Below are 13337 nucleotides of genomic sequence, written 5' to 3'. Positions count from 1 at the left end.
AGATGCCAGTGTGACAGCATTTTTCCTGCAAGTTTATGTGACCTTCTTTATGGCATGGGGTCTTAGGTTTTTTTATTCATAACGTAGCAATAATATATTCTGTAGCTATATCCTAGGGTTGGTGGCAGACTTAAAATATTGAATATAAATTAACTTTAAAGTTAGAAACAACTAGATAAACCAAAACTAAAAGCATGATGATAAGTAGACATTAGGCTGTAAAGGCAAGTATTCATTCATACAAACAAATAGATAAAAATCATGCAGAGCACATTTTCTGAGCACACAGTGGAATTAAACTAAAAATCACTGGCAATAAGTAGCAATTAAAGTTACCAATAATGACTGAAATTTAAGTAATTCATTCATAAATTAAATAATAAGAGATACAACCTAAGTGGTCCTTAGTGGGAAACATACAACTTATGTTAGAAAAGAAGAGAGGAAACCAGTGACCTAAGGCTCCATCTTAAAAGCTATAAAGACAAAGCAATGTACATCTAAAGTCGGTGGGAGTAATAAGTAGGTGCAGAAATCATCACCAGCAACTAAAAGCTACCAGGCAATTTTTACCAAAGGCAAAAAATTAATGAAATTGATAACTGTGTAGCTAGATTGATTATGAAAATAAGAAAAGGGAAGCTACCAATAACAGGCATACAAAAGGATTTATCACCACAGATTCTACAGAGATTGAAAGGGTAATAATAGATTGCACTTAAGAATTCATAACAAACATGACACCTTAGATAAAACGAAAACACTTTTTTTTTTTCAACATTTATTTATTTTTGGGACAGAGAGAGACAGAGCATGAACGGGGGAGGGGCAGAGAGAGAGGGAGACACAGAATCAGAAACAGGCTCCAGGCTCTGAGCCATCAGCCCAGAGCCTGACGCGGGGCTCGAACTCATAGACCGCGAGATCGTGACCTGGCTGAAGTCGGACGCTTAACCGACTGCGCCACCCAGGCGCCCCAAAACGAAAACACTTTATTGAAGAATATGACTTGCAAAATTAACACAAGAAGCTGCTACAATCTGAATAGTCCTGGTTCAATGAAAGAAATGGAACTTGTTACCAATTCCTCTTCCAAAATACATATAAATAAGAAATAACATGAATCTAAAAAAGAAGAAAAAAAGAAATAACGCCAGTTTTACGCAAAAATAAGGAGATTACTGCCCTTCTTGTTTGAGTCCACCACAACGTGACAACATTATTACAAAAAAAAAAAAAATGAGGACCAAAATTTCTCATGAATATAGACAAAAGGTTCCTTAATGAATTGTTAGTATTTGAAATCCAAGTATATCATGACCAAGCAGGATTTATCTTACGAATATAGGAGTGATTTAATCATTTAAAATTACTCAGTGTAAGTTACCATATTAATAGATTGAAGGAGAAAAAATGATCATTTCAACAAAATGTAAACAGATAATTCAAATAATTATTCAAATAATGCAAAAAATAATTCAAATAATTCAAAACAATATTCATTGTTAAAATGCTTAGCACATTAATAATAGGAGTTTTTTGTTAAAAAAAATTGAGCTCCTTCCAGCTTGCAGCTCAGCTAATAAGGAACTTGCAGGTTGTCACTGACTTGTAACAACAGGTAAAAAGCTGTTATGGGGGGTTGTTTGTGTTTTGTTTTTCACAAACAAACTGAAAATCAGAAGTGCTTCTTAGGTCTGTCAGAGACGTCAGGTCACCAGGCAAACTTCAGTTGTCAAAATTTAAGAGATGGATGGGAGCACAAGAATCAAAATTTACAGGAGCAGAAACCTATTAACAGAAACCTACATGGGGACCGGTACTAAGGCAAGACAACCTTAAACGATTTTTGCCCAATTGCTGAAGACTCAGTCTGTGCACAACTGAGAGTTAAAACCTCTAAGGAGGCCCAGTCATACAGGGACCACCACTTATTTGTGAGTTTCACTTCCTGAGGCTTGTCAGGGTTTTTTTACAGTGAAGACCAAAAAAAAAAAAAAAAAAAGGATAAGAAAAGAAAAAAATTTCCTTCTGCTTCTGGCATGGAGAGGGGAAGAGTAACTGTTTTGAAATACATGAAATAGTCTGTCCTTCTAAACAAGGCCTGCCTTCAAGAGAAATTTATTAACCAGAGTCTAACCAACCTGGGGGAAGAGAAATAACAAGCTCCAACCCATTCTAGTCATATGCATTATGAATTAAACATCACAGCCCAGGGACACAGGCTCACACAATGACTCAGTTTTAATCATGGGGCTATAGAATGCTTCCCTCCCACACACCCCTTACTAGCACACCACTAAAAACCTATTTACTTCAGTTCTTTTTACTGAGTACATAATGTTTTTCTTCCAACCAAAATATACAAGGCATACTAAAAGGCAAACAATAGTTTGTAGAGACAAATAAAGTGAACTAGACCCAGATATGACAGAGATATTGGAATTAACTGCCAATGTGAGCAGAGAATTGTCTGAAATAAATTTTGAAAATTTTGGAGATCAAAAACAGTGTAACAAAAATGAAGAATGCCTTTGATGACCTCGTAGACTGGACATGGCTGAGGAAAAAATATGTAATCTTGAGAATATGTCCACTGAAACTTCCAAAACAAAAAAGCAAAGAGAAGAGAGACTGAAAAAACAAACCCAGAATGTTCAAGAATTGTAGGACAACTATAAAAGGTGCAACATGTATAAATAGAATACCAGATGGAAAAAGAAATAGAAAAAAAATACATTTGAAGAAATAATGATTGAGAATTTCCCGAAATGAAAGACACCAGACCAAAGATTTAGATGTGTATAAAACACCAAGCAGGATAAATGCCAAAAACAAAACCACCAAACTAAACCTAAACATATACTCAAAATGCAGAAGATCAATGAGAAATTTAAAAACTTGATTGGTGCCTTGTTCGGACATCCAATTCTTGATTTTGGCTCAGGTCCTGATTTTACTGTTTGTGGGATCAGGATTGAGCCCCACATCGGGCTCCACACTGAGTATGGAACCTGCTTGGGATTCTCTCTCCCCATCTCTTTTGCTCCCCCAAGTACACTTTCTCTCTCTCAAAATAAATAAATATTCTTTAAAAAACTGGAAATAAGATAGAATGAACACATTATCAATAGAACAACAAGAATTATGTAGCACTTTTCCTCAGTAAACCACACAACGAAGAAGAGAATAGAATGAAATTTTTAGTGTTGGGGAAAAACAGCAACATGAAATCTTGTCTTGCAAATTATACTTTAATACTAAAAAAGAAGTAAGGACAAACAGAAATGTGGGGATTTGTTGCCAGTAAATTTGTTGCCATTTCTGCCTTGCAAGAAATATTTAAAGAAGTTCCTAAAAGAGAAGGAAAATGTGAAGGTGAAATAAAAATATTTATTTTTAATCTAACAGATAAAAGTTTAATAACAACAATAATGTATTTGATTATGAGAGCATATTTATAATTTGAAGGAAAGACTGCAATGACACAAAGGAAGGGAGGGAGGGATTTGGAATACTTTGTTATTTTAAGTCACTTGCATTACCTGTGGAGTCATATGATGTTCTTTGAAAGTGGATTCAGATTAGTTGTAAATGTGTATTGCAAATTCTAGGACAGCAGTTAACAAAACTGAAAAAAATCATTTTTTCAGTTTTGTCAAGGAGAGAAAATGTAATCACTTAAAATGCTCAGTGGAAACCAGAAAAGGCAGGGGCACCTTGGTGGCTCAGTAAGTTCAGTGTCATGATCTCATGCTTTGTGTGTTTGGGCCCCATGTTGGACTCTGAGCTGACAGCTCCCAGTCTGGACCCTGCTTCGGATTCTGTGACTCCCTCCCTCTCTGCCCCTCCCCTGCCTGTGCAAGCTCTCTCTAGTGCGCACTCTCTCAAAAATACATAAACATTAAAAAAAAAACAGAAAAGGCAGAAAAGAGTGAAAGAAAAAAGATTAAAAAAGAACAACATGATAAATAAAATACAATAACAAATATGATAGATATGAATCCAGACATTTCAATCATTACTTCAAACGCCAATTTTAAGACAGATTTTCAGAGTGGATTAAAACTAAGACCCAACTCTTTGTTTTTCACAAGAAACCCACTTTCAGTATAAAGACAGATGTAGATTAAAACTAAAAGAATGGAGAAAGATTTACCATTGCTAACACTAATCCAAAGAAAACTGGAATAGCTATATTATAGAGAGCAGGGGCACCTGGATGGCTCAGTCATTTGGGCGTCTGACTCTTGTTTTTGGCACAGATCATGATCTCAGTGTTCATGAGATCAAGCTCCACATTAGGCTCTGCACTGACAGCCTGGAATCTGCTTGGGATTCTCTCTCCTCTGTCTTCCCCTTCTCTGCTTGTGTGCTCTCTCTCAAAATAAATAAATAAACTTAAAAAAAATTAGACATATCAAATTTTAGAGCAAAGAAAATTATCAAGAGTAAAGAAAGACATTACATACTGATAAATGAGTCAATTTTCCAAAAAGATACAGTTGTTAATACCAATATACCTAGCAACAGAGTCAAAATACATAAGGCAAAAGTTGATAGAACTGCAAGATGAGGTAGATGAATTTATTATTGTATTTGGAAACTTCAGCTTGCACCACCTTATAAGTAATTGACAGATTCAGAAAGCAGAGTATCAGTAGGGACATAGTTAAACTCAACAACACCATCAATCAATGAATATAAATGATAGGTATGGAAGACTTCATTAAAAATAGTAGACTGCTCATTCTTCTCAGGTGCATATGGAATGTTCACCAAGATAGACCATGTTCTAGGCGATAAAACACATTTTAAATAATTTAAAGGGCTAGAAATTATGCAATGTATACTTTCAGACCACGATTAGAGAACAACTTTTCTCCCCTTCTCTCAGTTCTTCCTATTCTCTTGGTTGGGACCTGAATAATACTAGTAGATCTTTGATCTGGTTTTCCAGGGTAGTGTTCCCACCATTTTTGTCCCTTTTTATGCTTGAATCCAGATTTTTCACAAAACTTGTAGAACTGTTCAGTGTTACTTGCCTCTGTTAACAGTGACTTTACCAAGTGGATACTTTTTTTGTACAGTTTTCATATCAACCTGTTTTGTCAGGAGGAGTAAAAGCAAAAAAACAGGATTTATTTTGTTGACGAATTATTTTAATAGACTTGACATACTGGTTGATAAGTCATTGAACCAGAAGTTATCTTTTATATGTAACCTTTCAATTTCTTTTCTAGACTGCAATGCAAATGGTCTAGAAGGTGGTGTTAAGAGGCATTAGATTTGATGGGAAATTTGCTTCACGTTTAGGCGATTTTTCCTTTACTTTAATTTAATTTTACAGTCCCGTTAAACGTTAAATTTGTTTTCAAGTTCTATTAAGGGGGAAATGGGAAGAAGCTTGGTGAAGTCATTTAACTTTCGCAAAGATGGAAATGATAAACTTTTTTTTATGTCAACCTTAAGGAAGTTGCGTCTAGCTTAGCAATTTTGAGGGCAGTTAACAACCTGTTTGCCAACAATATGACTAATAGTTCTGACTGGGTCAATTAGATTTTCCCAAGGGCTATTTAGAAAACATTTTGCAACTCCATTTTAGCTTCAGGAGGGAGTGAAAATGTATTGCTTATTTAATAAGTACTCTTGGCTGTAGTAGCAATTAATGGAACAAGATTAGGGAGGCATTTTAAAAAGGCAGAAAAATGATCCTTATATTGAAGTGTTCTTTTGTACTCTTGAACCATGAAGAGAAAGCATTTTTCAATTTGGACATGAGGCAGTACTGAATATTTATGACTTCCTGTTCTAGCATGTGTCCAACAAACAACTAAGTGTTAAATGATAATGCAGAAGGCAGGGTAGTTCAAGGAGAATGATGCTGCCCTATGAATCCAGCCAAGGTCCATCTGGTCTATTCCCAAAATATCTTGATAATTAGTTTCTTCAGCTTTTTGTGAATGACCCAGTTGAGCATCTTACATTCCTTATAAGGGGTAGAGTTTCTCTTATAGTACCATTATTAGGGACAAGAGGTGGTAAGTTTCATTTTTTAGAGCAACTAAAGTTCAAAAAAGAGATGTTACCAACATATAAATTAGTCCTCACCACATTGTATGCCAAATTCAGGTATAATTACCCCAAATCACAGGGTCAAAAGTTTGAAATTTTTACCAATTTTTATTTGCTTATGTCCTTTAAACTCACTAGGTATTTATTGATATTCTAAATCTGTAATCTTGGTTCAGTGATTATTGATAAGGAGCTGGTGTTACATGGAAGGAATTTTACACAGATACATATCAAGGATGATGTGAATTCCTTGAAATTGGACATGGAACTTTACCCACGTATATAGGAAGAAATCATGATGTTCATAAAGATTCTCAGGGGATCTAAATATGTTCAAGAATCATAGATTTAACTGATGATATGTTTTACACCCTTGGTTTAGACATCATCTAAGAATAGACTTCTATACATAATTAACTTTTTGCTGTATTAAATCATATTAGAAATAGACAAAAATACAGGAATGGCTACATTTTGATCTATTGTCATTCATTACCTGGGCATGAGTGGCATAGACATTTAATTACCTGATGTTTCTAGGAGGCCATCCTGGTTGACTCTGAAGCTACCTATAGTCTCTTGTCATGTTGGAAGTTACTGAATTTCAAATTGGCAGTAAAATCAGTTACTGAATCCTGTTGATTTTTCTCTAATAGATCTCTCTAAGCTACTCAGGCTTTGATTTCTTATTGTCCTACCTCAGATTTTCTTACCTCTTAATTACGTTTCTCAAATAATAACTTTGTCTTCCTTTTTTTCATCACAATGTAGGTAAAGTGATATTTTTAAACGTCAGCTTACTGCTTAAAACTTTTATTATTTCCTCATTGCTCTTAGTGTAAGAAAATTCTATATTTTTCAACACTGCCCATTTTACTTTGTAAGACATGACCTGTTTTTCATTATGCAAATTTTTATTTTGTGACGTATTTATCCTTCAACTTTTCCATTCTAACAATCTTGACTCTGCTGTGATTTCTCAAAACAGCCAAAACCCTTTATAGCTTTCAAGTTGTCCCAAGCTCTCCCAGTGATTCAGATGTGTACTGAAGCTGGAGAACCATTCTTAAAAGTGCGTTTGCTGCCCTCTTTTGCCCTCCTAAACCCTACACAGTCTGCTAAGATCTTACTTTGAAGAAATTTCTATTACTTTCCTGGATGATCCTGTTGATAATTCAAATTTAAAATTACTGAACTATGTGGTTTTCTCAAGAAGATAAGCTTTGAAAGGGGATCAGAGAAAAGGGGATGTCAATTGCAGGGGGAGAATGATTGGACTATGGGAGAAAATGTTTCTGTTGTTGGCTTCTTTGTTTTACAATGAAAGATAGATGAGTATGTTCATATTCTGAGGTGTAAGAACTAGCAGAGATGTATAGGGTCAGGGTACAGAAGAAAAAGTGATATATTCACTTTTTAGGGGGAAAAATTTGGTACAGAAAAGTAATAAAGTATAAAGAAGTAGGGATGCATTCTGCTTTTTAGGGCCAGAAAGATAGCAGATAGGGCAGAACATTCAATGTTTACTGCCAGAATTAAGCTTAAAGAGTCTTACCTTCCTTTAAAAACAAACAAGCAAAAAAGCATAACAAAAACAAAACAAAACAAAAAACTGGGTTCTAGCCTTCCAGAATGAATACTGCTTTCCCACCTTTTCTTTAAGTGAATGTTTCAATGTATGATTATATTATTTTGCATAACAACTTCGAATGCTTCTGCAACTAGATTCTCAAAGAAACAAGGAAATACAGAAAGAAAGGAAGGAAGGAAATGACAAGTTGACTCAATATATCTGAGCAAAATTAAAGGTTCCTGTATGAGTTACTCTCAAAGAAAAAGTAAAAGTGGGATTCAGGAAAAAGAGCAATAGGTTAGACTAGAAAGCAGTCCTTAAAAGTTGTACATCAAAAACACTTCATTTAATTTAAAATGTAAGTGATAAATCAGGAAAGGATGTTTTCTACATGAGGGGCAGATAAAGAGTTGTTAGCCTTAATATGTAGTATACTTTTAGGTATCACTAAGAAATAATCATACTCCTCAGTGGTGTCCTTCAAACAGATTTGGAATACCATATTTAATATATATAAAATTATTCCACATTTTATGAGGCTTTACTTTTATCTACTTTTTGATTCTTCTGTTTTTCCAATCTATTCTTTTCTCAGTACCATGCGGTTGTTGCAGTTTAATATTTGTTAGAGAAATACCTACTTTATTTCTTCTCTTAGCACAATTCTCTAGATTTTTCACAGTTATTGTTCCATGTTAATTTAGGAATACTTTTTATTTAAAAAATTGATTCAAATTTTAATTGATGGAATTTGGATTTAAATGATGATGAATCTCTGTTTAATCTGTGATAATTGATATATTAACATTATTCAACCTTTTAATCTATTCAACTTTGTCTCCCTAAATGAAATTTTACTTGGGTCTTCATTTAGATAGCTATAGTTTCCTAGTCATTTCATTGTATTTGCCTATTGATTGCTTTTTTCCGTTACAGTGATTGACCTGTAAGAAGTATATAGATTCTGGTACAAAGTCTTGTTAGTAACCGCTGCATTCTATGCTTGTAAAAGTTCTCATAATAGTTTTAATTATAATCTGAAAGTTTTCCTAGTAATAATTCTTAGAGTAATTTAATGGTGCTTGGGTTTACTCTGTTGATTATCAGGTTCTGTAATCATATATGATGCTAGTTTAGTTGCCTCTTTGCTTCTTCCGTGTAACAAACTAAACTTCTGTGGGTCCTATCAGTAAAAGGAAGCGGCAAATGAACAAGGAGACAATTAGCAGTATCTAGCACACATCTCTATTGTTTCATCGTTAAATATGATTTTTGCTCTTGACTTCGCACACAAAAAAACGTTTTTTTTCTAAGACCATATTTCTATTTCCAGGTGTTCCCCATGCCCTGGGAAAATCCAGCATTTTTTCCCCTTATTCATATACTGTTTTCTAAAAAGTATAGTTGACCCATAATATTATAGTAGTTTCAGATGTACAACATAGTCATAGTCACTCAACTTTTATATACACTGTGAATTGATCACCGCAATAAAGTTACCGTTTGTCACCATACAAAGTTATTATGATATTATTGATTATATTCTCTAAGTTATACTTTTCATCCCTATGATTTACATATGTTCTATCTGGAAATCTGAATTTATTAATCCTCTTTGCCTGCTTTGTCCATTCCTCTTTTGCCCCTCCCCTCTGGCAATCACCAGTTTATTCTCTGTATTTGTGAGTCTTCTTGGTTTCGTTTGTTTAGGTGTTTTGTAGGTGTTTATAATTAAAACCAGTCAGTATTTGTCCTTCTCTGACATTTCGCTTACCATAATAGCCTCTGTGTCAGCCCATGTTGTTACAAATGTCAAGATTTTATTCTTTTTCATGGCTTAGTAGTATTAGTGTGTGTGTGTGTGTGTGTGTGTGTGTGTGTGTGTGTGTATTTTACATATGTATGTATCTCACATCTTTTTTATCCATTTATCTATCCATGGACACTTAGGTTGCTTCCACATCTTAGCTATTGTGAATAATGCTGCAGTGGACATGGGGGGCATATATATTTTGAAAATAATGGATTTTATTTTCTTATTTAATTTTTTGAGGAGCCACCATACTATTTCCATATTAAATTGGTGTTTACACCAATTTACATTGGAATCAGCAGTACCCAAGGGTTCTCTTTTCTTGACAACTCCACAAACATATTATTTTTTGTCTTTTTGATACTTGCCATTCTGACAGTTGTGAGGTGGTATTGTGATTTTGACTTGCATTTCCCTGATAAGTGGTGATGCTGAACATCTTCTCATGTGCATCATGACCATCTGTATGTCTTCCTTGGAAAATTTTCCATTTAGGTTTCAGAATTTTTTTAGCCATCTGTAATAAATGCTGAGTTTTATCCAGTAGTTTCTGAGCATCAATTGAGATGGTAACTTAAAAAAATAAAGAATGTGTACCAATAAAGTGCTGAATATTTTTTTTGTTTGTTTAGATTTTCTATAGATTGTCATGACACTGACTTACATTGGTATTTTCTGGCCATAATATATTAGCTTTCATGTGCAATGGCATGTGATCTTCTAAAATTTGGGATTGTTACAGGGTATGGAGATCTTGAAGGAATTTAATACATAGTATCACTGGTTTTTGTTCATTTTTTTTTACAAAGAAATGAAAATGATACCGATAAAAAGTCTAACCTATAGTATGTCAAATTATGTAGCTTAATGAACTTCCATCATTAAATAATTTACTAATATCTTTAAAAGTTTTATTATCTTGGGGCGCCTGGGTGGCTCAGTGGTTAAGTGTCCGACTTCAGCTCAGGTCATGACCTCGAAGTTCATGATTTCAAGCCCCGCGTCAGGCTCTGTGCTGACAGCTCGGAGCCTGGAGCCTGCTTTGGATTCTGTGTCTCCCTCTCTCTCTGCCCCTCCCCTTCTTGCACTCTGGCGCTCTCTCTCTCTCTCTCTCTCTCTCTCTCTCTCAAAAATAAATAAACATTAAAAAAAATTTTTTAATAAAAAAATTTAATAAAAGTTTTATTATCTTGATAAGTAGGCTTATCTCCTTATTTGTGTTTTTTCATTTTGGGTGAGATGAAACATTTTTCCTTTGTTTCTTAGCAATTTACATTTCCACTTGAGTCCATTGTATTGAAAAAATTATTTAGCTTGAATTCTAAACACTCCAGTCAGTAGTTCTGTGGCTCAGGTGGCTGGCAGTTCATTCATTTTGCAGAGTGGCATATTTTACTTATGTGACATAGGAAAAAAAACCCAGAATAAACTCTTTGAACACCTCCACATGACATTACATTAAATGTGTAATCATGCAGTTTTGTCTTCAGCCTGGCCTTTTGACAAAATATTTGGAAACTCCCAACTCTACCACCGTCTGGGCAAAGTTACATCTATCCCAGCAAATGGTTAGTTCTAAACAGGGCTTCTCTCATTGTCTATACTCCGACCCCACTGTTCTTGTTAGAGGCTTGCAAGGTAATAGCTGATTACCTACTCTGATGTGACCAGTGGCCTCCTTGTGTATGTAGGTAAGCCCACTGGCAAATGAAGCCAATCAAAGTTTATGAGGCTTGAATTTTGTTCGAGCAAAATTAAAATTTGAAAGACTATTAAACATGTGGATTTATTGAATTTGGACCGTATGTGAGGTATTCAGCAGATTGGGAGAGTGTTAGTGTTTCTTGCTCGAATTCATTCTTACATGCTATGTGACATTTTGGTATATAATAAAAACTGTTTCTTCCTCTGATTTCCTCCATTTCTCCCCAGTTGAAAGGACTGTGCCTTGCCAGTTTTGGCCGAGGATAAACATCTTATTTCTACTTCCTTCACAGAACAAGGGCCTCTGCCTCTGCTCCGCCACGCTCAAAGTGACATACAGTCTCTCACCTTAATGGAGGGTTGATGTGCTTATTGCTGACTGTGATCAAGCTGTGGCAGGATTTTGGATAAGGAGAGTCTGTCTCCACATTGCATATTTGTGTGACTTTGGCCAAGTTGCAAAAAACTCTATGTATCTCAACAGCCCCATCTATAAAACGGTGATAGAGTTGATACTATGCCGAGAGGAATTTTAAGTTTATGTATATTCAGATAAATAAACATAATGTCTTCTTAGAACAGTGTCCAGGAATTCATAAGCATAATACAAATGTTAGTTTCTAGACTTAGTGTTCATACCATTTGGATATGAACAAATCAGTGAAGCAATCCCAGGAACCCCATTCTTGTCTCCTTTAGAGGGCTTAGTATAGACCCATGAGTGGTTCTGGGAGAATCTCCTCTTCAGAGTCATCTCAGATGATTTTACGGTATACAAATCCAGATGCATAAATTCTGTAGTCCTGGAGCTATACAATATGCTTGTCCTACTTTTCTCCCCCAAATCCTGACTAGTTGCTCTTTTTTTTTTTTTTTACTTCATCTTTATTTGACTTCTTGGAGTCAGTACCACACCGGCTGCTTGTTTAGAAAAACAGCTTGCTTTTCCCTGCCTGCATTGACCTGCATGAATTGTCACATGGAAGAAAAAGTTTTATGCCCTAATTGAGGAGAAGAGACTTTGATTACGATGTCAATTAGCAATAATCGCGCCTCGGATAAACCTCATTGGCTACGATACTGCCACTGCGCAAAGCTGGCTTGATTACGATGTCATATGGAAGAGTAGAAATCAGGGAGGCCAGGACCCAGGGACTGAGGTTTGAATCCCGTTTTGGCGAATCTGTTTGCTGACTTTAGTCTCATCACTTAATCTCATCTCAAAATTTGGGTGCTTATAGGCAGCTCTTGAGTTCTTATAAAAAGAAAATGAAATTAGAATTTACATTTATAAAATAAGGATAAATTGTCTACAGTGGAGATTTTATAAAAATTAGGAGTGACTTTAGATTTGAAACTTTACGAGTGAGTTGGGGAGGGGCAGAGAGAGAGAGAGAGAGAGAGACAGAGAGACAGAGAGACAGAGAGACAGAGACAGGATCCAAAGCAGGCTTCAGGCTCCAGCTGTCAGCACAGAGCCCAACACACAGTTCAAAGTCACAAACCGTGAGATCATGACCTGAGCTAAAATCAGATGCTTAACCAACCGAGCCCCCCAGGTGCCCCTAGATTTGAAACTTTAATGCAGTATCTTGTGGAAAGGAAATGCTCAACTATTGATAGCAATGTTTTATTATGATGGGGAAAGGTATATGGCCCAAATGACAGTAAGTGATAAACAACTAATCTCCACAGTACTTTACAAAACTGAGGTAAGGGTGCATTTTGGCCTGCTTAGACAAAAGGATGTAAAAGTGGAGAGAACATTGTAGGACTGTGCCCTACTACCATGAAGTGACAATAGGAGGGCTGCAGTGGAGCATGATCATTAAGTATCTTATTGCAGATCCTGTGTCTATGATAGAATTCTCGTCAATTTTTTTAATGTTTATTTATTTTTGAGAGAGAGAGAGAGACAGAACATGAGTGGGGAGGGGCAGGGAGGGAATTTGAGGCAGGCTCCAGGCTCTGTACTGCCCAGCACTGCGCTTGAACTCATGAACCACGAGATCATGACCTGAGCCAAAGTCGGACACTTAACCAACTGGGCCACTCAGGCCACCCCTGTGATAGAATATTTAAAATGTTAGAACTTGCTGTAAGCATTTTTACAGTTGAAACATGATGATCTATACAAGTAGAACATTTATTCCAAATAAGTAGCAGAACCAC

The 13337-nt window shown here is 35.5% G+C and overlaps 1 pseudogene; it reads right to left on the bottom strand.

Annotated features, from left to right (window-relative positions):
* Positions 1-12132: 12132 nt before the first annotated feature.
* Positions 12133-12263, bottom strand: LOC124522915 (uncharacterized; annotated as a pseudogene).
* Positions 12264-13337: the final 1074 nt, after the last annotated feature.

The sequence above is a fragment of the Lynx rufus genome, unplaced genomic scaffold (genome assembly GCF_022079265.1).
Source record: "Lynx rufus isolate CCGP_SWC_20201006 ecotype Redwood Valley unplaced genomic scaffold, mLynRuf1.p SCAF_1, whole genome shotgun sequence".
NCBI lineage: Eukaryota > Metazoa > Chordata > Mammalia > Carnivora > Felidae > Lynx > Lynx rufus.
This window is presented reverse-complemented; position numbering and strand designations above follow the sequence as displayed.